The sequence below is a fragment of the Mustela nigripes genome, chromosome X (genome assembly GCF_022355385.1).
Source record: "Mustela nigripes isolate SB6536 chromosome X, MUSNIG.SB6536, whole genome shotgun sequence".
Lineage (NCBI taxonomy): Eukaryota > Metazoa > Chordata > Mammalia > Carnivora > Mustelidae > Mustela > Mustela nigripes.
In genome coordinates, this window is record NC_081575.1 from 41,793,168 (window position 1) to 41,819,713 (window position 26,546).

The 26,546-nt window shown below is 35.7% G+C and overlaps 1 protein-coding gene across 1 annotated transcript in view; it reads right to left on the reverse strand.

Moving 5' to 3' along the window:
* IL1RAPL2 (interleukin 1 receptor accessory protein like 2) overlaps positions 1 to 26,546 on the reverse strand; it is a 610,158-nt gene that overhangs the window by 152,706 nt on the left and 430,906 nt on the right. The gene's annotated exons all lie outside the window — the stretch shown is intronic.

Here is a 26,546-nt window from a genome sequence, read left to right on the forward strand (position 1 = left end):
TTCAACGTCTTCCTCTGCTACTTACCCCGCACTCTTAACTACTAATTTATTATGTAACTCCTCTTAAAAGCACAACTTTTCCCAAACGTTTGAAACGAGTGTTGAAGTGCAAACTTGTTCTAAAAATATCACGTTTTTGCCTACTCCTGTTTGTATTCGCCCCCCTTTTATGTTTCTTGTCAGTAACAGTACAACCATTTCTAATAAGTTGAACTGTACATTGAATACTTGCTTCCTTACACAATGTTGGAATGCTACAGGCTTTTCATTTGCTATGATAATGCGTATTCCAGTGTTTTTGCCTATGCCCGTCTCTGTCCCAGAGGGAGACCTTCCAGTTTTGCTGAGACATAAAAGAGACTTTGGTATCATCACTGCCGTGGTGACAGCTATTGCCGCCTCCGCTGCTGCCGCCGCTGCCACTGCTACTGCACTTGCCGTTGCTATTCCTGCAGCCAAGGAGATTGATCAACTGTCTATGAATACCGCAGAAGCTCTACAAACCCAGAGTGAAATTAATGATCATCTCACTGTGGGTATTCTTTTTGCTAATCAGCGGATTGACTTGCTACAAGAACAAATGAACATTGTAATACAACTACTGACTGTAAGATGCCTTCGCTCAGATACTGGACTCTGCATTACTCCAGTTGCATATGATAACCTCACTCGAGCAGCTAATTATTCCAGGGAACTATCCAAGATGCTTACAGGCAACTGGAGTGCCAGATTCGAGAATCTGACAATACAGCTTCGTGCTCATATTGTTAACATTAATGCCAGTAAGGTAGAAGTAGCTTCAGTATTTCAATTTGTTGCCTTTATGAAAAATGTTGTAGGATGGGGGAAGCAATGGTTTGGGTTCATATCCATGGGTGGATTGCTGATATTCGCTGTGGTGTGTTGCTTATGGTGCATTTGCCCCATGATGAGGATTCGTAAAAGAGACACCATTGCCATCAAATAAGCTCTGTTATCCATCGAGTCTGGACAGTTGCCCGAGGTATGGCTCAGTATGCTGGATCAGTAGTCAATGACGGGTAAGATCATAGGCGGAATATACCAACCTAAGACAGGACATGATCCTATAAGCATCATGATCCAGTGACGGGTAAGGATATCCTTGGCCTTGCGACAACCTAAGACAGGCAAGACCCCTGCTGAGTCTTTCCTTTTACCATAAAACAAAAAGGGGGAACTGTCGAGGGCAGATGCTCCAGGGGCCCGGAGATCCGTCAACGGCAGAGCTTTGCAAAATGGCGCCTGGCGATTTGCCAGAAGGTGTGTCTAGAGTGACTGATCATAAACAGGAAGTACTACCTATTGGCTGTTGAACTATTGCTATGCTGTGGGTACTTGGTAACAAGCTTAAGATTGGTGGATGCATATCACTGTCTATGCTGATTGGCTTAGCTCCCCTATATAAGCGGTGGCCATATGAAATAAAGGGCTTTTTAGAAACCCAACTAGATGGAGGGTCGTTATTATCGCTGCTGGATGGCGATAAAAAACAACAGCAAAATCAAAATCTCTTTATTTTAATGAAGCCCCTTTCTAAATGGTCTTGTTACTGAATTTAAGTCATCTGGTTGATTGTTGTATTTCTACAACAGTATAATTGTAAGATTGACAACAACTTTTCTCCTTATCTGAGTGGTACAGAGACCTAGCTTCTCATATCATAGTGAGTTAATATCATTTAGTCCCATGCCATTATGTCGATGACACCTAAATCTTTATTTCCTGCCCTGATTTCACCTCTTGAGTTCCAAACTCTCTATATTTACCTATCTCCTTTACATCTTCTGGAGGTCTACTGGGCATTTTAAAATTAATATGGTTTTAAAATAAACATCATATAAGTAGCCAAAAATTTATGGCATATCCTTTACTCCATTGTTCTTCTTACCCAACACTTAAAACTATAAAGCATATCTTTAATATACATATTTCTATCTCAACTGCCATGACTCTTGGCCAAACCTCCTTCATCTCTCACCTGGACAACTACTAAAAGCATCTTAATTGATCTGCCTGCATCTCTGCTTGGCCTTCAAATCTGGGAAGAGCATGAGCCTGCTCTGTGCAGGTGAGTCCCCAAATGGGTTAAAAGCAAGAGACGTCAACTGATACACTTCTAGTAATTGGAGCAACAAGTCCCTTGGTGAAGGGAAATCTGAACAGTGCAATTCTATGTTCATCACAACAGATATCTTAATTGAAAGCCCTTTCCTGGTTGGTTCCAAGAGATAAATGGGTAACTCGCTTACATTTTCTCGTCATTATACAACATTAATATTTTATGAAATTTTATGCCTTAATTTGAATTGTCTCAATGGCTCTGTAACATACACATTTCTGTCTCAATTTTTCATATAAGGAAACTGTGGATCACAGAGATTATGATTCAAGGTCACACAGGTAATAACTGGTGAAAAGGGGACTTAAAAACTTACTTTGACTCTAAACACTGACGTTTTTTCTACTATTATTACTAGAAATGTGGGTAAAATTGACACATATATTAAGAAAAGGCAACCTCGAAAGTATTGAGGTTAATACCTTCTTGGGGAAATTTGTCTGGTTAATGTTAATTTTCAAAGATATGTTTTTTTTTTTTAAGATTTTATTTATTTGACAGAGAGAGAGGGGGAAGCAGGCTCTCTGCTGAGCAGAGAGCCTGATGGGGGGCTCTATCCCAGGACCCTGAGACCATGACCCAAGCTAAAGGCAGAGGCCTAACCTACTGAGCCACCCAGGTGTCCCCAAAGATAACTGTTTAAAAATCAGTTGTCCTTTATGAAAATTATCTAATGCTAATGTTCTAAGTAGGTGTTTATCCATGGGGATATGGTTGAGACAGCTTCTAATCCCTATCAGATAATCCATTAAAGAGAGCTTTAGAATGGCTTTATATGCTAAGCACATGATGAAGACAAGCTTCCATATTCACCAACCCTTTATTTGTTATTCACACACAGTAGATAAAATTGGTAAGTAAGCTTCGAAGAATTTTCTCAGTGTCAAAGGCCAAAGCCTTGCCAATTGATTTGAGAGGGTGGTCAAACCTTGTTAATTAGTCAGGCTGTCAGCCTGTCAGAAGAATTATGTGGAGTTGTAGGTAATAGCTCATTAGGAAGAAATAGCTATTGTTAATTATGACAAGGTCAGGAAAGTAGTATCTTTCCGAATTTGAGAGGATATTAAAAATAAGAAAATTTCTTAGAGTAGGATGAGACTCAAGATCAAATACAGGAAAGCATGCCTGAAAAAGGGAGCTTGATGATCTCCTATGAGTTAATATGATGCTCTGGACCCAAAGAAGCTCCTCAGAATGGGGCAGCTGCTTCTTGAGGTGGTCAATGGCCACTCAGGGTCTTGTTCATTGGCCCCTATCATCCTCTTATTTTCAGAGGAGTATCATCTTGACTGCTTCATTAAGAGCCAAAGTATGCCAGAGTCATTTGTAGTTACAATCCTTTTGTAGAGTTAGCCATTCAATGTGTGTAAAAAAATTTCTTGGCTGCCTGCCTAAGATGGGGGAGGAAAAAAGAGAGGAATTTTAAAAAGATGAGAAAGTCTTAAAGACACACATTTGAAAATAATAAAAGCAAACTTTTAATAAGTGTTTGCTATTCCAGGAACTATACAATTACTTTACATATATTATCTATTTTAATCCTCACAAACAGTCTTAGAAAGTATATAATAAAATCATCCCAATTTTATGTATGAGAAAACAGAAACAGAGTTTAGGTCATTTTCCCACAGTCACATAGAAAGTGGCAGTACCCCTGAGACCCAGGTATAAGTAACTCCCATGTCTATGTCCTTAATAATCCTTAACACAATAACAATAGTAATTACTTAATAAGTATCCAATTGTTATTTTTGTATTAGTAATGATAGTATTTGTCAACATATCAATTTATTGGGTAGGACTAAAAATATGAACTAAAAAAGTAAGTTGATAAATTAGGCTTGGTCAAAAGTAAAAATTTTTACTATTCAAAAGCTACTATTAAAAAATGAAAAGGCAAACCATAGTCCAGGATAAAATATTTGCAACACCTATACTTGACGGCGGACTGATATCCATTATATATAAAAAACTCCTTCAAATTAATAACAAAGAGGAAAACCACCTAGTAAAAATGGGCAAAAGATTTGTATAGATATTTCACTCAAAAAATACAGGAATAACTAGTAAGTACATAAAAGAAGCTCAACATTAATCATCAGATAAATGGAAATTAAAACCAAAATGAGATACAACTTTGCATCTATTATAATCTCTATAATTTAGGAGACTGTTAATATCAAACATTGGTAAGGAAGAAGAACAATTGAAATTCTCCATGACTGTTGGTGGAACTGTAAAATGGTACCTCATTTTAAAAACAATTTTATTGTTTTTCATAAGGATAAATATACATCTATCACATGACCTAGAAATTAGCAATCAGCAAAACTCTTAGGTATTTACCCAAATGAAATAAAATAAATCAACAGAAAGACTTACATGTGAAGGTTCATAGCAGCATAATTTATAATACCCCCCAAACCCACAAATAACTCAAATGCCCATAAGCTGTTGAACCCATAAATCTGTATTATATTCACACAATAATAACAACAAAGAAAAGATGTTGACACACACAAAAACATGGATAGAGGTCATGAGGAAAAAAGAGAGGAATTTTAAAAAGATGAGAAAGTCTTAAAGACCTTATGATAAGCAAAAGAAGCCAAAAACCAATGAATATATTCTACATGATTCCATTTACAGGGAGTCCTAGAATATGTGAAATGAATCTCTATTTTAAAAATAAGAAGAAGTGGCACCTGGGTGGCTCAGTCAGTTAACTGTCTGCTTTTAGCTCAGGTCATGATTTCAGGGTTCTGTGATGGAGCCCTGCATAGGACTCTCTACTCAGCAGGTGGTCTGCTTTTCCCTCCCACTCTCCCTTTGTAATCTCTCTCTCTCTCTCAAATAAATAAATAAAATCTTTAAGAAAAAGAAGAAAATCAGTTGTTGCCTGGGGCACACATGGGGACGATGTTGGAGATTGACTACAAAAGGACACAAAGGAACTTTTGACAGAGGCAGTAATATTTTCTACCTCAACTGGAATGATGGTTACATGGGAGGTTATATTTGTCAAATATCATCAATCTGTATACTTACAATGTGAATTTTCTTATATATAAATTATACTTTGACAAAGAAAAAATTAAAAAGTATTATAAAGAAAAAATTGTCTTTAAAACACCCCGATGTCTCCCATCCAAGTACTAACAACCAGGCCCGACCCTGCTTAGCTTCCGAGATCAGACGAGATCGGGCACGTTCAGGGTGGTTGGGAGGGAGACAAACCATAAGTGACTCTTAATCTCACAAAACAAACTGAGGGTTGCTGGGGGGAGGGGGGTTGGGAGAAGGGGGTGGGATTATGGACATTGGGGAGGGTGTGTGCTTTGGTGAGTGCTGTAAAGTGTGTAAACCTGGTGATTTACAGACCTGTACCCCTGGGGATAAAGATATATGTTTATAAAAAATAAAAAAATTTTAAAAAATTAAAAAAAAAACACCCCGATGGTCTTCTTTGGAAAAATGTCTAGTCATGTCTTCTGCCCATTTTTTCATTGGATTGTTAGTTTTTTGGGGTGTAAAGCTTTCTAACTGCTTTGTGTATTTTGAATACTAAACCTTTTTCAGATATGTCATTTGCAAATATCTTCTCCCATTCTGGAGGTTGCTCTTAAGTTTTGTTGATTGTTTCCTTTGCTGTGCAGAAGCTATCTATTTTGATTAAGTCCCACTAGTTTATTTTTGCTTTTATCTCCCTTGCCTCAGGAGATGTATCTAGTAAGAAGTGTTCATGGCTGATGGCAAAAACTTTACTGCTTGTGTTCTTCTCTAGGATTTTAATGGTTTCAGGTCTCACATTTAGGTCTATAATCCATTTTGAATTTGTTCTTGTGTGTGGTTTAAGAAAGTTGTCCAGTTTCATTTTTTAGCATGTAGCTGTCTGGTTTTCCAAACACTATTTGTTGGAGAGATTGTCTTTTCCCCATTGTATATTCTTTCCTACTTTATCAAAGATGGATTGACCATATAGTTGTGGGTTCATTTCTGGGTTTTCTATTCTGTTCTTTGATCTATGTGTCTGGTTTTTTTGTTTTGTTTTGTTTGTTTTTTGGTGGTACCATGCTGGTTTTTTTTTAAGATTTTATTTATTTATTTGACAGACAGAGATCACAAGTAGGCAGAGAGGCAGGCAGAGAGATAGAGGAGAAAGTAGGCTCTCTGTGGAGCAGACAGCCCAATGCGGGGCTCGATCCCAGGACACTGGGATCATGACCTGAGCTGAAGGTAGAGACTTTAACCCACTGAGCCACCCAGGCACCCCTGGTACCATGCTGTTTTGATCACTGCAGCTTTGTAGTATAACTTGAAGCCCAGAATTATGATTTCTCTGGGTTTGCTTTTCTTTTTCAAGGTTGCTTTGGCAATTCGGTCTTTTGTGGCTCCATACAAAATTTAGGACTGTTTGCTCTGCAAAAAATGCTATTGGTATTCTGATAGGGATTGCACTAAATGTGAAGACTGCTTTGGGTAGTATAGACATTTTAACAATATTCGTTTTTCTGACTCATGAGTATGGGATGTTTTTCCATTTTTTTTGTGTCCTCTTCAGTTTCTTTCTCAGTGTTCTACAGTTTTTCAGAATACAGGTCTCTTACCTCTTTGGTTAGGTTTATTCCTAGGTATCTTATGGTTTTGGTGCACTTGTAAATCAGATTGATTCCTTAATTTCTCTCTCTTTTTTTTTTTTTTTTTTTTGCTTCTTCATTATTGGTGTATAGAAATGCAACAGTTCCCTACATTGATTTTGTACCCTGTAGCTTTACTGAATTCTTGTATCATTTCTAGCAATTTTTTGGTGGAGTCTTTCAGTTTTTCCATATAGAGTATCACGTCATCTGAAAACAGTGAATGTTTTACTTCTGTGCTGACTTGGATGGGTTAGTATCCAAAATATGTAAATAACTTATAAAACTCAACTGGCAAAATATGAATAATCCAATTGAAAAAATGGGAAGAAGACATTAATAGACATTTTTCCAAAGAAGACATTTAGATGGACAACAGACATACCAAAAGATATTCAACATCACTCATCATTTGGGAAACACAAATCAAAACTACAATGAAGTATCACCAACAGAATAGCTAAAATCAACAACACAAGGATGCAGAGAAAGGGAAACCCCCTTGCAGTGTTGTTCAGAATGCACACTGGTGCAGCCACTGTAGAAAACAGTATGGAGGTTTCTCAAAAAGTTAAAAATAGAACTACCCTATGATCCAGCAATTGCACTACTAGGTATTTACTCAAAGAATACAAAAATAATAATTTAAGGGGACACATTAATCCCAATGTTCATAGCAACATTATCTACAATAGTCAAATTTTTGAAACAGCCTAAATGTTCACTGACTGATGAATGGATAAAGAAGAGTTGGTACACACACACACACACACACACACACACACACACACAATAGCAACTTAAAAATAATATGCCCAGAGGAGAACATTGGGCTTCTGACTATCTTGGCTCATGATGAACCCTCAAACTCTCTGAGAGGGTGTTCTTAGGAATTTAAACTTGGAGTTTATCAATCTCTCCTGGCAATATTTGAACCCAGGCCCCAGAGTCCTTTTGTTTATTCCATTGAGTATCAAAGCACAATCACAAATATCCTGTCATTTTCAAAATTTGAGATACAAACTAAACTTCGATTATGGTCCTATTTCAAGCTCACAGTCTTTAAAGTATAAAACATAAAGGTATAATCAGAACTCAGTGGGGTTGACCAATAGAATGGCATTGCTCTTTCTCCTTTTGACTTACAAAGGCAACTAGAAGAGAAGTCCCATTATTCCTTGGAGTATGATGTGTAAGAGCAGGGAAAATACTGTCTGAAAAGTAAAGAGACATAGGAAAAATATTTGATTTCTTTATGGTACTTCTTCAAATTAGTTACTATTCCCTTGGCATACTTACTGGCACTTTGCCAGTAAAAATACAGGGTTTTAAAAATAAAAATACCTATGTTTCTAGAATTTTCAAACATTCCATATTTAGTCATGCCCTTAGAGCTGGGTTATTCTATTTTAGTTGAATACATCTGCAATTCAGGTAGTCACCATCACATGGTGGTATAGATATGGGTTATCAAACTAATTCTTTCCCCTTACTTCCCTCCAGACATGAATCAATGAGATAAGCCGTGGGTAACCATATATCATTATTATTTTCTGTCTACATATATTATCTAATAAAAATAATTATGAATATGATGGTTAGATGACATGAATGTATCAAAAGAAAAATTTTAAGCAAAATGAATAAAAAGAATACCACAAAAAATAGACTATTATCAATCCTAATTAGCTTAATCAGATTATACTAACCCCCCAATCTAATTAGAACCCATTTGGAACAATTTTAGGTTAGAAAAGTTGCCCTAGGTCTTGGCCTGAGCACAAAAGCTGTTTGCCTCCTGCCTGATCTGCTGGCTTTGATTGAGGCTGTGGCATCAAGGCTTGGCATGAAGCTGGTCACTTTAAGCACCAAAATCTCTTAATCACGTGCTAACTATAATTACTTTCTGCTAAGACCTTATCTATTCCTGACTCACAGGCTATTCTCACTTTAGTTTAACTTGGTATTCTTCCTGGACAGAGGATGAAGAGAGAACATCTTTACCCTAGTCAGGTATCATGTGCTTAAAGAAGGAAAACCTAAAACTTTACAAAAGACCATAATATATACAATGACTCTTACCATATCAGGAAAAATGTTCCTTTTGGGAAACTCTATATTATTATCCATAACTCTCTTCCTCTCCCTTCTCTCTGGCATTAAAAAAAATATTGTAGCAAAGCATGCATAACATAAAATTTACTATTTTAACTATTTTAAGTGTGTAATGCAGTGGTATTAATTACCTGTACAATGCAGTGCAGCTTTGTAACCATCATCCATTTCCAGAACTTTTTCATCCTAAATTATATCTGTCTTAATAAGTAAGAATGTTAATGTTGGTCTCCTTGCTTAAAAAACTCATTTCTGCCCAAATTATTTGTTATCTACAATTAACTGATTTTTAAAGAGAGTTGTTCATGAGGCCCCATAAAACCCCCTTTCATCTTTATAGAGCTTTTTAAATAGTTTGAATATACAGAGCCAAACCAGTTTGAAGCAGTTGCTCAGAATAGGAGTTAACTCACATAAAGATTGTGGCACAAAGTGTGTGATATTTTTTCATGATTCAGAGGATGAGGTTTCAAAACAGATCATAGAGAGGAGTTGAGTTTCTTCCTACTGAACTCTGCCTTTATTTCAGGAAGTTGCCAGTGCATAATTCATGGTGAATCATCAGGCTAGAATAGCAGGTATAGCAGTTTGGATTATCGTAGGCATAGACAAATTATTAACTTAAAAAAGCCTTGTATAGGCCACACTATATTCTCACTAATATCTCTAAAAATAACTTTTAATATAATATCGTAGTTATTGTCAGTTAATTAATGTAACCATACAATTTCACATAGAATAAGTGAGAAGAAATAGAAGACCATGGAAGTTTTCTTACTTTTGCTTTGGTTATCCTACTTCTGTCAACAGGTTGTTGCAGTAATTATTAAAAGAATTCTGGCAGTATGTATCTCAGATTAATCAGTTTTTAAACAATTACAGTTCAAGGTTGAAATGTCCTATTAACACTTTCTGCTCTGTACTAAAAGTCAGAAATACTTTTCAGAAACATAAATTCTCTAGCTTTTTGTTTTCTGTCTGCTAAAATAATTAATTTCTGGTTAACCTTCAACTTGAATTTCTACTTTATTTGCCCATTTGCTCTATCCTTCATTCTCAGTTTTCAAACTGTCTTTTGAACTGGAGGCATGTCTGTCCTTAGTTGTTTCAAAAATTCTCTGAGGACTACTTTCTTTTGGTAAATGAAAAAATCTTATTTTGACATTTTAGAGCCTGATTACTTAAAGAACCCTACTATACCATTTTGCAACAAAGACAACCTTGGCTTAAGTTAAATTTCATGGGAAAATATCTACACCCAATATATTTGATTTACTTACTTTATAATTTACCTCATTTTAAAAAGTATATAAGACCAAAAAAGTACAAATATAAAGTTAATAAACATATAATAAATTTATCATTCTGAATCCATGTGTCATAATACCCTCAGTAAATTATCTACATCCTCTTATTTCTTTACAGTTTAACAATCCCTTATGAAGTTTTATCTGACTCATTCAGTTTGCAAAGGTCTCTTCTTTCCCTGAATTCCCACAGCAGTTACACAGGTTCTTTCCCCTTTAAACCATCCTTACACTTTGGCCAAAGACAGCGGATCATATTATTTCCCTGCTCAAAAGCTTCTAATAGGTCTTTCCTGCCTTGAGAATAACTGTAAAAGTTAAAATGGAGATTTTAAAATCCTTTATAACCTGGCCCTGATCTTCTCTTGCCTCAAAACCCACCCTGATCTATAAATACTGTCCTTTAGTAATACCACACAAACTCAGAGTCTTTACATATGCCAAACAGTTTCATACCTTTGTATATCAACAAGTTATTTTCTAACTGGAAGAGCATATTTCCTTTTTTTTTAAGATTTTATTTATTTATTTGACACACAGAAATCACAAGTAGGCAGCGAGGCAGGCTGAAAGAGAGAGAGGAAGCAGGCTCCCTGCGGAGCAGAGAGCCCAATGTGGGGATGGATCCCAAGACCCTGGGATCATTACCTGAGCGGAAGGCAGAGGGTTTAACCCACCGAGCCACCCAGGCACTCCTTCCTTCCTTTTTATCACCTGTTAAATGTCTATGAATCTTTTAAAAGGTGGTTAAGAGTAACTTCCCTAATGAATACATCTGACTCTCATAGGTCAAAGTACCATATTATAATGTTTTCAAAAGTAAAAGAGTGTGGTAATGATATAGTAATAGAAAAAATATATGAATAAGACAACAAAGCTTCAAGACATACCCACAGAACATAGTGTATGGTAAAGGAGACATTTCAAATAACTAATACTGGAACAATCAGTTACTTGTTTGGAAAGACAAAAGAAAAAACTATCCATACCAAACACCACTAAATAAAGCCAAATTGTTTTTTTTTTTTTTTAAAGATTTTATTTATTTATCAGAGAGAGGTGGGGGGGAGAGAGTGAGCACAGGCAGACAGAATGGCAGGCAGAGGCAGAGGGAGAAGCAGGCTCCCTGCTGAGCAAGGAGCCCAATGTGGGACTCGATCCCAGGATGCTGGGATCATGACCTGAGCCGAAGGCAGCTGTTTAACCAACTGAGCCACCCAGGTGTCCCAGTTTTTTAATGAACCATAAATACCATCAAATAATATAGAAGTCAATATAGGAGACTGTGTATTTTTTTTTAAACAAGGCAGTAATCTTTAAAAAAATAAAGTACTTCAATAAAATAATTGTTAATTTAACTTTTCCAAATTAAAACTCTATGACAAAATATTCTTAACAAGATCAAACAAAAATCAGTAGTCTATGTATAATTATTTGAATTATGTGCAATATATAAGACAAACTATTAATATCCAAAATATATACAGAACCCTTGAAGTTCAATTAGAAAGGAACAAATTCCACTACAGAAATGTGGACAAAAAATATGAAAAGGTCACAGAATAAAAAACACAAATGTTCAATAAACATATGAATAGATGCTCATTCTCAAAAAGTGAATGGGGAAACTCAAATTTATCAATAATTACTTTAAATGTAAATAAACTAAATCCTCCAATCGAAAGACATAGGGTGGACAAGCGAATAATAATAATTTAAAAAGACCCATCTATATTCTGCCTATAAGAGACTTCATATCTAAAGAAAAACACAGACTGAAAATTAAGTGGAAAAAGATATTGTATGCAAAGGGAAATGAAAAGCAATTAAAGTGGCAATTTCGTATCAGACAAATAGACTTTAAAACAAAAAACATAACAAAAGACAAAGAAGGGCATTAAACAATGATAAAAGGATTAATCCAAGGAGAGAATATAACATTTGTAAATATCTACAACATAAGAGCACCTTAATATATAAAACAAATATTAACAGACAGAAAGGGAGAAATGGACAGTAATACAGTAAGAGTAGGGTACTTTAATACCCCACTTACATCAATGGATAGATCATTCAACAAAAAACCAATAAGAAAACAGTGGCCATAAATGACATATTAAACCAGATGAACTTAACTGGTAAGTACAAAATATTTTATTCCCAAGCTGCAGAGTACTCATTCTTTTCAAGTGTATATGGAACATTCTCCAGGAGAGATCACAAGTTAGGAAACAAAACAAATCTCAATAAAATCTAGAAGACTGAAATGTTATCAAATATCTTTACAAACCACAGCAATATGAAACTGGAAATCAATTGCAAGAAGAAAACTGAAAAAAAAAATCCCCACAAATACATGGAGACTAAACAACATGCTACTGAACAACAAACGGGTCGACAAAGAAGTCAAAGAGAAAATTTTTAAAAATTCCTTGAGAAAATGAAAATGCAAACACAACTTTAAATAGTCTGTGGGATGCAGAAAAAGTAGTTCCAAGAGGGAAGTTCTTAATAATACAGGCCCATGTCAAGAAACAAGAAAAATGCCAAATAATCTAATTTTACATCTAAAGGAACTAGAAAAAGCAGAAAAAATGAAGCCCAAAGTTAGTAGAAGGAAGGAAATAAAAAAGATCAGAGTGAAAATAAATGAAATAGACACTAAAAAGACAATAGAAAAGATCAATGAGGGCGCCTGGGTGGCTCAGTGGGTTAAGCCGCTGCCTTCGGCTCAGGTCATGATCTCAGGGTCCTGGGATCGAGGCCCGCATCAGGCTCTCTGCTCAGCGGGGAGCCTGCTTCCTCCTCCCTCTCTCCGCCTGCCTCTCTGCCTACTTGTAATCTCTGTCTGTCAAATAAAATAAATAAAATCTTAAAAAAAAAAGAAAAGATCAATGAACCTAAAAGCTGGTTTTTTGAAAGAATAAACAAAATTAAAAACCTCTAGCCAGACTCAAGAAAAAGAATAGAAAATCCAACTAAATAAAGTTAGAAATGAAAGAGAAGATATAACTGATACCAGACAAATACAAATGATCTTAAGAGACTATTAACAAGTAATGAAATTGAACTGGTTATCAAAAAATTCCCCAAATACGGGTTTAGGAGAAGGGGGTGGGATTATGGACATTGGGGAGGGTATGTGCTTTGGTGAGTGCTGTGAAGTGTGTAAACCTGGTGATTCACAGACCTGTACCCCTGGGGATAAAAATATATGTTTATAAAAAATTAAAAATTTAAAAAAAAATAAAGGCCAACTTTGAAAAGACTAAAAAAAAAAAAAAAAAATTCCCCAAATACAAAACTCTAACACCAAACGGCTTCACAGGTGAATTCTACCAAACATTTAAAGGTGAGTTAGTACCTATCCTTCTCAAATTATTACAGAAAAACTGAAGAGGTAAGAATACTTTTAAAGTCATTTTAGAAGGCCAGTTTTACCCTGATACCAAAGCCAGACAGAGACACTACATTAAAAATAATAATAATAATAAAAGCAAACTTAAAGATATTTTTGTACAGGTGAATGCCAATTTAATGAAAAAAACTAGAAACAAAAATAATATATATTTTTATCACTACATATCTATATACGAAAGTGCTTAGAAAAAGTTCTGGTCTAAGGGTATGCTAACCTTACCTGTAATATACTTATATGTTATTTATATAATTGAGAATTAAAAACAGAGTAAGAAATACATTGTTTTTTTAACCTAAACATTCACTATGAATTGTTTTTTGCAAGCCTAAAAGTCCATTTCTCAGTCTTACAGTTTATAACAAATTATTCAAGGCAGAGACTATCAAAAAAATATGAATCTATACCCATTAAGTCATTTAGCTTCCCTAACAATAATGGCCAGGATTAGGGAGAGATGAGTGAGATCAAGTCATCCAAGTACAAACTGGTTCCTGTCTTTATTTTTAAAAATATATTTTATTCATAATGGGCTTTTCATTAATTTTGCTTTTTAAAAACAATGCATTAAATATTATATATCTTGATTACTGACTTCTTTTGGTACTCCCTACATTTTGCACCCAAGGTGAGTACCTCGCTTATCTCTCCAGAGTGCAAAATCTGTGTAACAATACTTTGAATCTAGTATTATTACATTCATTTTAGAGGTGAGGAAGTTGGTCTAAGTAAACACAGCTAGTCAGCTGGTAAATATAGAGCCAGGATTCAAACTTGGGCCTTAGACTAAACACACACGTTTACCCAGTCAAAATTTTTGTACAATTTTATTCTATTTTATTAATTAATTCAGTGGACTTATGCTAATTCTCAGTGACAATGTGCTTTATATATCTTCCATGTAGCTGTGTTTCACACCCTATTTGGCAAATTAGTTTTAGCCTTAGCACACTATTCATGGGAGAACTATGTACTTTGCATTGCTCACCATCTGTCAGAGAGATATGGAAAAAGGTTTTGTTAGAAATAAGGTATGAATTATGTGGCACCAAAGTGGTCAGACCCATGTTTTAAGAGAAGAATCATAAATTTATGCAGACTTCAAGGCAGATGTATTGACTCCAACTTATTTTGATAAAAAGGTCCTTGGAAGGTAAATCATTGTAACTTTCATAAATATTTTGGGAAATAACCAATGAAGATGTATTTATTAAATGCTCAACTTCCCTTCTCAGTGGTTCTCAACCAGCGGCAGTAAAACTGCCATGGGGACATTTGGAAATATATAAGGATGTATTTTGGTAGTTCAAAAGACAAGTTCAAAGGATTATTTAACATACTTCCCCACCAAAAGAGACATTATATCATTATATCTCTGGTACTGGTGGGAAGAGCAGGTTTGAGGAGTCAGGAAAGATTTCATAGAGAAAGTTTTATTGCATGTATGTCTTTGGCATATTCGAATATAGAGGGAAAGGCATTCTAGGCAGAAAGAAGAATTTGAAGAATTTACAAAAACAATTCGTGTGTATTGACTACTCACTAAATACCAGGAACTGTTCTAAGTGTTTCATAGTTTTAACTCATTTATTCCTTATAGCAATTCTATGAGACTAGGTTAAGATCACAGAGAACACTGATTGTCAGGTTAAAAGTCTTGGGAGAGAAGAAGGGAGTTGAGGGAAATTGGAGGGGGAGATGAACCATGAGAGACTATGGACTCTGAAAAACAATCTGAGGGTTTTGAAGGGGTGGAGGGTGGGAGGTTGGGGCAGCCTGGTGGTGGGTATTGTGGAAGGCACGTATTGCATGGATCACTGGGTGTGGTGCATAAACAATGAATTCTGTTACACTGAAAAGAAATTTTAAAAAAGTCTTGGGAAATACCACTTATTTTATTTCTATTTTGGATAGCCTCAATATTATGCTCATTAACACATTAAGTGTTCTGAGAAATTCCAGTGGTGAAAAGCCTGTTTCATATTGTTTAACACAGACCCTTACAAATTTATTTGGTGGAAAATATATTTTAATCATTAAACTTTTGTCTACTTTAGTGTTTCAACTGAACATACTCTAGGAAACTTTGTAGAAAATGGGGCATTACACTGGCTGCAGGGGCAATGGAAAAGTAAATATAAATCTAAAACATAATTTGAAGATTTTAGCCATCAAAGAAAGTCTTTCCTCTTACCAAATCATAAAATGCTCTAAGTTATTGGTATGGGGATATAATGAAAAAGAAGTGATGTAATGAATTCAAGATTTGTTCAACTAAATTGTACTTAATCTATCTCAGCATGATTTTTTTTAATTTGATAGTTATTTCATGTTTCATCTATAAGGGTAAACCAAGATGGATAGTTTATGCTCTATTTAAAAAGAATTATAAAAACAGAACTTGTCTTCCAAGATGCTAAAATGAACTATAGAGGTAAAATAAACAGAACAGTGTGATATTAGTATTAAAAAGCATCAGTGGATCAGAAGAGAAAACCCAAAGACCTATCAAAGCACATTTAAGATTATGTTAAAGGTTGCATAATAAATCAGTAAGATATGGTCTTGAAAGTTATTTTATTAATGGTTATAAAGTTACATTACTTAAATATATAGAAATCAAAAAGTTAGATTCTCACCCTGCATGTTGTACTGAAATAAACTCTAAATTGCTTGGGAATGCTAAATGAAGAGAGGAACACATAGAAAACTAAAAACAAAATAAGTGACTATCAAATTATGGTAAAATGTGTAACTTTATAAGAATAAAATCAACAGGAAAACAGAAAAGGAAAGATTTAAATATTCTATGCTCTCATTAAAATTATCAACTGTAAAATAATCCCATTAAAATAGAAAACAAAAAAAAATAGAAAACAAAAAATATAATAAGGGGGATAAACAAAAGCAAATTTCCTTATTTTATTTTATTTGTTTATTGAATAATCTAATGAACTACATAGAGTTTTGGAAAGATTAATTAAGGAAAAAAGAAAATGCACACATAATTTTTTTTTACAAATAAGAAAGGAGATCTTGTTATAAATAAGGTAGGCATCAAACGATAAAAAAAATTGTCAGCCAGCTTAAGTCAATAAATTTGAAAACTTCAGTAAAATGGAAAAAAATGTATAGAAAAATATATCTTCAGAAAATTGATTTAAGAAGAAATACAGGATTACCACTCTTCATGATTAACAGGGCCAAATTCAACTTCTTGAACTTAAATAAGGAGATAACTGGACAAAATATATCATTTTAGATAGTTTTCACAGATTGGGCAAGAAACAGTGTAGGACAGTGATCTCTGACAGAAGGAACTAAGTGAAGTGAGCCTTATGATTGTCCTTCCCAACTTGAAGAGGGTTTTTAGGCTCCTGCAAAACTTGGAAAGGGACCCCCAACAGAGGTTAGTAGTACCTTTGAGTTAAGGAGACAGAATTTAAGGCTTTAGGAGGCCAGCGAATCTATAATTTGGGGTTTAATACTAGATAGGACATACAGAGAGAATTGTGGAGACCTTCAGAGGGGTACTCTCAAGTTTTCTGTTGAGCACTGGCCTGTGCATGCATTGGGAGAAACGTCTGAAGCCAAGAAATAACCAAAGATTGTTCTGTAAGCAGAACAATCTTTGCAGCATGCTCCAGGCTGGATGTAGTTTATATTCTCCCAAGCCAGAGTGCAAAGATATCATATATCAGATAGAGTCCCCAGAACTGTATAACCTTAGTCATGGGGACAAATTAGTACTTGACTAAAGGCTTCTCCGGACCTAAACTAAGATTTTAAGAACAATCTTCAAAGAGATACAATTGATTACAAGGATCATCTGTATCCTGGAAAAAAACAAACCAGCAATATTTAAAGGAACAGAAAAACCCCAATACTTAAAAACAATATTCACAATGGCCAGCATTTAAGGAAGTAGAAAAATATGACCATAACCAGAAGAAAAATCCATCAGTAGAACATACCAAAACCAAAGCAAATTACTAAATTAACAAAAACAACATAACTTACCTATAAATATATTCAGTATATTTAAGATCATAGAACATGAACATGTTAAAGAGACAAACAGAAGATATATAAAAAGATACAAGTAGAATTTCTAGAAATTAAAAATAGAATATCTGAAATGAGATAGAAACCCATAAGATCAACAGTTGATTAAGCACTACAAAAGAAAAAAAATGTCATTTAAAAGGAAGCACACAGAAAGAAAATCATGGAAAAAGTAAATAGGTGGGTGTAATGATAAAAAATATTCTACATAGTATTCCATTGTAGAATATTTTTTATCATTACACCCACCTATGACTCTTAATCTCACAAAACAAACTGAGGGTTGCCGGGGGGAGGGGGTTTGGGAGAAGGGGGTGGGATTATGGTCATTGGGGAGGGTATGTGCTTTGGTGAGTGCTGTGAAGTGTGTAAACCTGGTGATTCACAGACCTGTACCCCTGGGGATAAAAATATATGTTTATAAAAAATAAAAAATTAAAAAAAAAAAAAGTTAAAAAAAAAAAAAAATTTTCAACAAACATTTAATTGGAGTGCCAGAAAAGAAATGGACAAAAAAAAAAAAAACTGAAAAAGACTAAAATTGTTAAAAAGAATTTCAAAGTATTTCATGAAACCTGTAATTATAATTATATTGTTGAACATTAGTGATCAAGAGACACTCAAAGGACACCAGGGAAAATATATGTTCTTTCAAAACGATTCAAGCCAGAATATAATAGAACATAATATTTTAAAAGCCAATATAAAGACTGTCAACCTAGAATTTTATAATCAACAAATGGTAAATATTTGGGTAAATGTACAGAACTTTCTTTTCACCTACTTAATTGTTTTAGAGATAATTGATTTTAGAAAGCAGAAAAAAACCCAAACAACATATTGTGATATTCATATAATATGTAGAAATAAAATGTATCACAACACTCACATAAAAGTCAATAAGAGTAGATAACTATTGTAAGCTTCTTACAATATATGTAAAGGGGTATTAAGACAGCTAAATGATTCTATTGGGAGCTCTAAAACAACCTTTCTAAACAAAAAAGTATATAGCAAAAAAGCCAATGGTAGAAATGAATGGAATTGATAGAATACTCAAATCTAAAAAAGACAGAATGTCTAAAGTTTACAGGACAGAAAACAAAAAATGTTGGCAAGGATGTGAAGAAAAAGGAACCCTCTTACACCGTTGATGAGAATGCAAGCTGGTACAGTCACTCCAGAAAACATTATGGAGGTTTCTCAAGAAGCTAAAAATAGAGCTACCCTACAACTCAGCAATTGCTCTACGAGGTATTTACCCCAAAGATACAGATGTAGTGAAAAGAAGGGGCACCTGCACCCAATATTCATAGCAGCAATGTCCATAATAGCAAACTGTGGAAGGAGACAAGATGTGGAAAAAGAAGATGTGGTTCATATATACAATGGAATATTACTCAGCCATCAGAAAGGATGAATACCTACCATTTACATCAACATGGATAGAACTGGAGGGTATTATGTTAAGTGAAATGAGTCAATCAGAGAAAGCCATTTTTCATATGGTATCACTAATATGTGGAATATAAGAAATAGGGCAGAGGAGGTGCCTGGGTGGCTCAATGGGTTAAGCCTCTGCCTTCGGCTCAGGTCATGATCTCAGGGTCCTGGGATCGAGCCCCGCATCAGGCTCTCTGCTCGGCAGGGAGCCTGCTTCCTCCACTCCCTCGGCCTGCCTCTCTGCCTACTTGTGACCTCTCTCTGTGTCAAATAAATAAATAAAATCTTAAAAAAAAAAAAGAAATAGTGCAGAGGATCATAGAGGATGGAAGGGAAAACTGAATGGGAAGAAATCAGACAGGGAGGCAAACCATGAGAGACTCTTAACTCTGGGAAATAAACTGAGGGTTGTGAAAGGGAAAGTGGGTAGGGGGCATGTGGTAACTGTGTAATGGGCATTAAAGAGGGCACATGATGTGATGAACACTGGGTGTTATGCACAACTGATGAATCATTGAACACTACATCAGAAACTAATAATGTACTATGTGTTGGCTAATTGAATTTAAATAAAAAATTACTAAAGAAGGCATAAAAGGAGCAACTCAGGAAGAGAAAAAGTAAAAAAAAAAGTATAGTAGATTTCAATATAAGCAAAATTACATTAGTGTAAATAAACAAAATGCATCAGTTGAAAGATATATACTGTCAAACTTGATAATAAAAAAAGCAAAACACAGCTATGGTGTCCTCAAGAAATACTCTTTAAATAAAAAGAACGAAAAGAAATAAACAGCTTAAAAGTAAAATGACAGAAAAAGATATACCATAAAGCACTAATTAAAAGAAATCCGGAATGGCTATATTATTTTTTAATTTTTTTTTAAAGATTTTATTTATTTATTTGACAGACAGAGATCACAAGCAGGCAGAGAGGCAGGCAGAGAGAGAGGGGAGGAAGCAGGCTCCCTGCGGAGCAGAGAGCCTGATGCGGGGCTCGATCCCAGGACCCTGGGATCATGACCTGAGCCGAAGGCAGAGGCTTTAACCCACTGAGCCACCCAGGCGCCCCCGGAATGGCTATATTAATATCATAGAAACTAAATTTCAGAGCTAGTCATATTATCAGAAGTAAAGGAAGACATTTCATGGTGATAAAAAAACTAATTCATCAAGACAAGAACTTAGGGGAAGAGTCAAGATGGCAGAGGAATAGCAGGCTGAGATGACAACAGGTAGCAGGAGATCAGCTAGATAGTTTATCCAACCATTCTGAACACCTACAAATCCAACAGGAGATGGAAAAGAAGAAGAGCAGCAATTCTAGAAACAGAAAATCGACCACTTTCTGAAAGGTAGGACCTGTGTAGAAGTGAATCCAAAGTGACGGGAAGTTATGCTGTGTGGGGAGGGGCCAGATCCTGGCAAGCAGCAGAACAATGGAGCACAAAATCTGAACTTTTAAAAGTCTGCTGCACTGAAGGACATCACTCCAGAGGCTAAGTGGGGCTGGAACCCTCTTGGGAATAGTGTGGTCTCAGGTCCCATGGGGTCACTGAAAGATCAGGGGTGTCTGAGTATTGCAGGGCTCACAGGTATTAGAGCAGAGAAGTCAGTTACAGAGACAGAGCTGAGGAGTGAGCTCTCAGCTTGGGGTTATCTTAAACTGATCTGTGGCACAGTCAGACCACTGCTTTTTGAGCAGGTACCCCACAAGTGGCAGATCTGGGGAGACCTCCCTGGAAGAGTGGCAGTGATCTGCTGGGTTTGGAGACTCCAGGCGGTGCTCTGTGCCAGAGACAGAAACGTTCAGTCACAGGCCAGGTGAGTTTGGAGCATGGATGGAGACCAGGGAGACAGGAGTGATTGAGCACTTTTCTCCGAGGGCACATGGAGGAGTGGGATCCCGAACTCTTGTCTCCTCCTGGCCAGAGACTGAGAGGCTGCCATTTTCATTCCCATCCTCCAGAATTCTATGGAAAGCTTTCAGGGAAAAAAAGCTCCCAAGGGCGAACCCAAGCAGATTACGCAGCCCAGCCCCTGGCAAAGGCGGTGCAATTCCGCCTCAGGCAAAGACACTTGAGAATCACAACAACAGGCCCCTCCCCCAGAAGATCAGCAAGAAATCCTGCCAAGACCAAGCTCACTTATCAAGGGGAAGAGCGGGATTCCCGAGGAGGAGAAAGCAAAGCATGGAATTCATGGCTTTCTCTATATGATTCTTAAGTCTTGCAAAGTTAATTTAATTTTTTTTTCTTATTCTATTTTTTAAAACTTTTACTCTTTCCTCTTTTAACATTTTTAAATAGTTTATGATATTAATACCTTTCATTTAAAAAATGAACCTTTTGAACCATCATTACTATACTCATATTTTATCCTTCATTGTATCTAACTTGATTTTTTGTATACACATAGGGTTTTTTCTTCTAAAAAATTTTGGGATACAACTTCTTCTAATTGATCAAAATATACCCTAAATCTAGCACAAGGCTTTGTTCTAGTCTCCAGGCTGAGAAAATTCTCTCCACTTTCTTTTTCTTTATTCACCCAACCATTTTATCTTATCAACTCCTTTTTTAGAATTTTTAAAAATTTTTCATCTTTACAGTCATATTACATCCCTTCATCGTCTTTACGATATAGACTTCACCAGTCTATATCTATATTTTCTTTTTCTTTTCTTTTTTCTTTTTTATTTTTTGGAACTTCTTTTTACCAGTTCTTCCCCCTACAATTTGGTGTCTCTTCTGATTTGGTTAACACATTTTTCTTGGGTCTTTGCCACACTTTTAGTATATTATTCTCTCCTTCGTATTTGTATCTGGATAAAATGACAAGGCATAAAAGTTCACAACAAAAAGAAAAAAAAAAGAAAGAAAGAAAGAGAAAAGAACAAAAGGCAGTACCAAAGTCTAGAAACATAATCAATATGGACATTGGTAATATGTCAGATCTAGGGTTCAGAATGATGATTCTCTAGGTGCTAGTTGGACTCGAAAAAGGCATGGAAGATATTAGAGAAACCCTGTCTAGAGAAATAAAAGCCCTTTCTGGAGGAATAAAAGAACCAATATCTAACCAAACTGAAATAAAAAAGCTATTAATGAGGAGCAATAAAAAATAGAGGCTCTTACTGCTAGGGTAAATGAGGCAGAAGAGAGTTAGCAATATAGAAGACCAAATGACAGAGAATAAAGTAGCTGAGCAAAATAGAGGCAACCAACTACTGGACCAAGAGGAGAGAATTCAAGAGATAAGTGATACCATAAGAGGAAACATTAGAATAATTGGGGTTCCAGAAGAAGAAGAAAGATAGAGGGAAGCAAAGGTATATTGGAGAGAACTATTGTAGAGAATTTCTCTAATATGGCAAAGGGAACAAGCATCAAAATCCAGGAGGCACAGAGAATCCCCCTCAAAATCAATAAGAATAAGTCCACACCCTGTCATCTAATAGTAAAACTTACAAGTCTTAGTGACAAAGAGAAAATCCTGAAAGCAGTTTGGGACAAGAAGTCTGTAACATACAATGGCAAAAATATTAGACTAGCAGCTGACTTACCCACAGAGACCTGGCAGGCCAGAAAGAACTGGCATGATATATTCAAGCACTAAAGGAGAAAAACATGCAGCCAAGAATACTATATCTAGCTAGGCTATCATTGAAAATAGATGGAGAGTAAAAAGTTTCCAGGACAAATAAAAACTAAAAGAATTTGTCAACACCAAACCAGCTCTACAGGATATATTGAAAGGGGTTCTCTACTCAAAGAGAGAGCCTAAAAGTAGTAGACCAGAAAGGAACAGAGACAGTATACAGCAGCATTCACCTTACAGGTAAATACAATGGCACTAAATTCATATCTCTCAATAGCTACCCTGAATGTAAATGGGATCAATGCCCCAAACAAAAGACACAGGGTATCAGAATGGATTAAAAAAGCAAAACCTGTCAATATGCTGTCTACAAGAAACTCATTTTAGACCCAAAGACACCTCCAGATTTAAAGTGAGGGGGTGGAAAACAATTTACCATGCTAATGGACAGCAAAAGAAAACTGGGGTGGCAATCCTTATACCAAATAAATTAGATTTTAAGCCAAAGACTATAATAAGAGATAAGGAAGGACACTATATCATACTCAAAGGGTCTATCCAACAAGAAGATCTAACAATTTTAAATATGTATGTTGCTAACATTGGAGGAGCCAACTATATAAACCAATTAATAACCAAATCAAAGAAACATATCAACAATAATACAATAATAGTAGGGGACTTTAACACCCGCCTCTCTGAAATGGACAGATCACCCAAGCAAAAGATCAACAAGGAAATAAAGGCCTTAAATGATACACTGGACCAGATGGAAATCAAAGATATATTTAGAATATTCCATCCCAAAGCAACATAATACACATTCTTCTCTAGTGCACATGGAACATTCTCCAAAGTCGATCACTTTGTGATCCTGGGTCACAAAGAAGGTCTCAACTGGTATCAAAAGATTGGGATCATTCCCTGCATATTTTCAGACCACAATGCTCTGAAGCTAGAACTCAATCACAGAAGGAAATTTGTTTGGAAGGAACCAAAATACATGGAGGCTAAAGAGCATCCTTCTAAAGAATGAATGGGTCAACCAGGAAATTAAAGAAGAATTTAAAAAATTCATGGAAACAAATGATAATGAAAATGCAATGGTTCAGAATCTGTGGGACACAAGAAAAGCAGTCCTGAGAGGAAACATGTAGCGATACAAGCCTTTCTCAAGAAACAAGAAAGGTCTCGAAAACACAATCTAACCCTATACTCAAAGGAGCTGAAGAAAGAACAACAAAGAAAGCTAAACCCAGCAGGAGAATAGAAATTATAAAGATCAGAGCAGAAATCAGTGAAATAGAAACACAAAAAACAGTACAACAAATCAACAAAACTAGGAGCTCGTTCTTTGAAAGAATTAATAAGATTGATGAACCCCTGGCCAGACTTATCAAAAAGAAAAGAGAAAGGACCCAAATAAATAAAATCATAAATGAAAGAGCAGAGATAACAACCAACACCCAAGAAATACAAACAATTATAAGAAGATATTATGAGCAAATATATACCAGCAAATTTGACAATCTGGAAGAAATGGATGCATTCCTAGAGACATATAAACTACCAAAACTGAACCAGGAAGAAATAGAAAACCTGAACAGACCCATCACCAGTAAGGAGAGTGAAGCAGTCATCAAAAATCTCCCAACAAAAAAGAGCCCAGGGCCAGACGACTTCCCAGGAGAATTCTACCAAACATTTCAAAAAGAATTAATTCCTATTCTCCTGAAACCCTTCCACAAAAATAGAAACAGAAGGGAAACTTCCAAACTCATTTTATGAGGCCTGCATTACCTTGATCCCAAAACCAGTCAAAGATCCCATCAAAAAAGAGAATTACAGACCAATATCCTTGATAAACACAGATGCGAAAATTCACACCAAAATATTAGCCAATAGGATCCGACATTACATTAAAAGGATTATTGACCACGACCAAGTGGGATTTATTCCAAGGCTGCAAGGTTGGTTCAACATCTGCAAATCAATCAATGAGATACAATACATTAATAAAAGAAAGAACAAGAACCATATGATACTCTCAATAGATGCTGAAAAAGCATTTGAAAAAGTACAGCATCCCTTTATGATCAAAACTCTTCGAAGTGTAGAGTCAGAAGGTACATACCTCAATATCATTAAAGATATCTATGAAAAACCCACAGCAAATATCATTCTCAATGGAGAAAAGCTGACAGCTTTTCTGCTAAGATCAGGAACACGCAAGGATGTCCATTATCACATTTGCTACTCAATATAGTACTAGAAGTCCTAGCCTCAGCAATCAGACAACAAAAAGAAATTAAAGGCATCCAAATCAGCAAAGAAGTGAAACTATCACTGTTCACAGATGATATGATACCTTATATCCTTATGTGGAAAACCCAAAAGACTTCACTACAAATCTGCTACAACTTGACAGGAATTAAGCAAAGTGTCAGGATATAAAATCAATGCACAGAAGTCAGTTGCATTTCTGTACACCAACAAGAAGACAGAAGAAAGTGAAATTAAGGAGTCAATCCCATTTACAATTGCACCCAAAACCATAAGATACCTAGGAATAAACCTAACCAAAGAGGCAAAGAATCTGTACTCAGGAAACTATAAAGTACACATGAAAGAAATTGAGGAAAATATAAAGAAATTGAAAAATCTTCCATGCTCATGGACTGGAAGAACAAATAATGTGAAAATGTCTATGCTACCTAAAGCAATCTACACATTTAATGCAATCCCTATCAAAAGACCATATGGTTTTTTTCAGAGAAATGGAAGAAATAATCCTAAAATTTATATGGAACCAGAAAAGACCTCAAATAGCCAGAGGAATGTTGAAAAAGAAAGCCAAAGTTGGTGGCATCACAATTTCAGACTTCAAGCTCTATTACAAAGCTGTCACCATCAAGACAGTATGGTGCTGGTACAAAAACAGACACACAGATCAATGGAACAGAATAGAAATCCCAGAAATAGACCCTCAACTCTATGGTCAACTATTCTTCGACAGAGCAGGAAAGAATGTCCAATGGAAAAAAGGCAGTCTCTTCAACAAATGGTGCTGGGAAAATTGGACAGCCACATGCAGGAAAATGGAACTGGACCATTTCCTTATACAACACATGAAAATAGACTCAAAACGGATGAAGGACCTCAATGTGAGAAATGAATCCATCAAAATCCTTGAGGAGAACACAGGCAGCAACCTCTTCGACCTCAGCTTCAGCAACATCTTCCTAGGAACATCGCCAAAGACAGGAGAAGCAAGGGCAAATATAAACTATTGGGACTTCATCAAGATCAAAAGTTTTTGCACAGCAAAGGAAACAGTTAACAAAACCAAAAGACAACTGACAGAATGGGAGAAGGTATTTGCAAATTACATATCAGATAAAGGGCTAGTATCCAAAATCTATAAAGAGCTTAGCAAACTCAACACCCAAAGAACAAATAATCCAATCAAGAAATGGGCAGAGGACATGAACAGATATTTCTGCAAAGAAGACATCCAGAAGGCCAACAGACACACAAAAAAGTGCTCCACATCACTTGGCATCAGGGAAATACAAATCAAAACTACAATGAGATACCACCTCACACCAGTCAGATGGCTACAATTAATAAGTCAGGAAATGACAGATGCTGGCGAGGATGCGGAGAAAGGGCAATCCTACTACACTGTTGGTGGGAATGCAAGCTGGTGCAACTACTCTGGAAAACAGCATGGAGGTTCCTCAAAATGTTGAAAATAGAGCTACCCTATGACCCAGCAATTGCACTACTGGGTATTTACCCTAAAGATACAAATGTAGTGT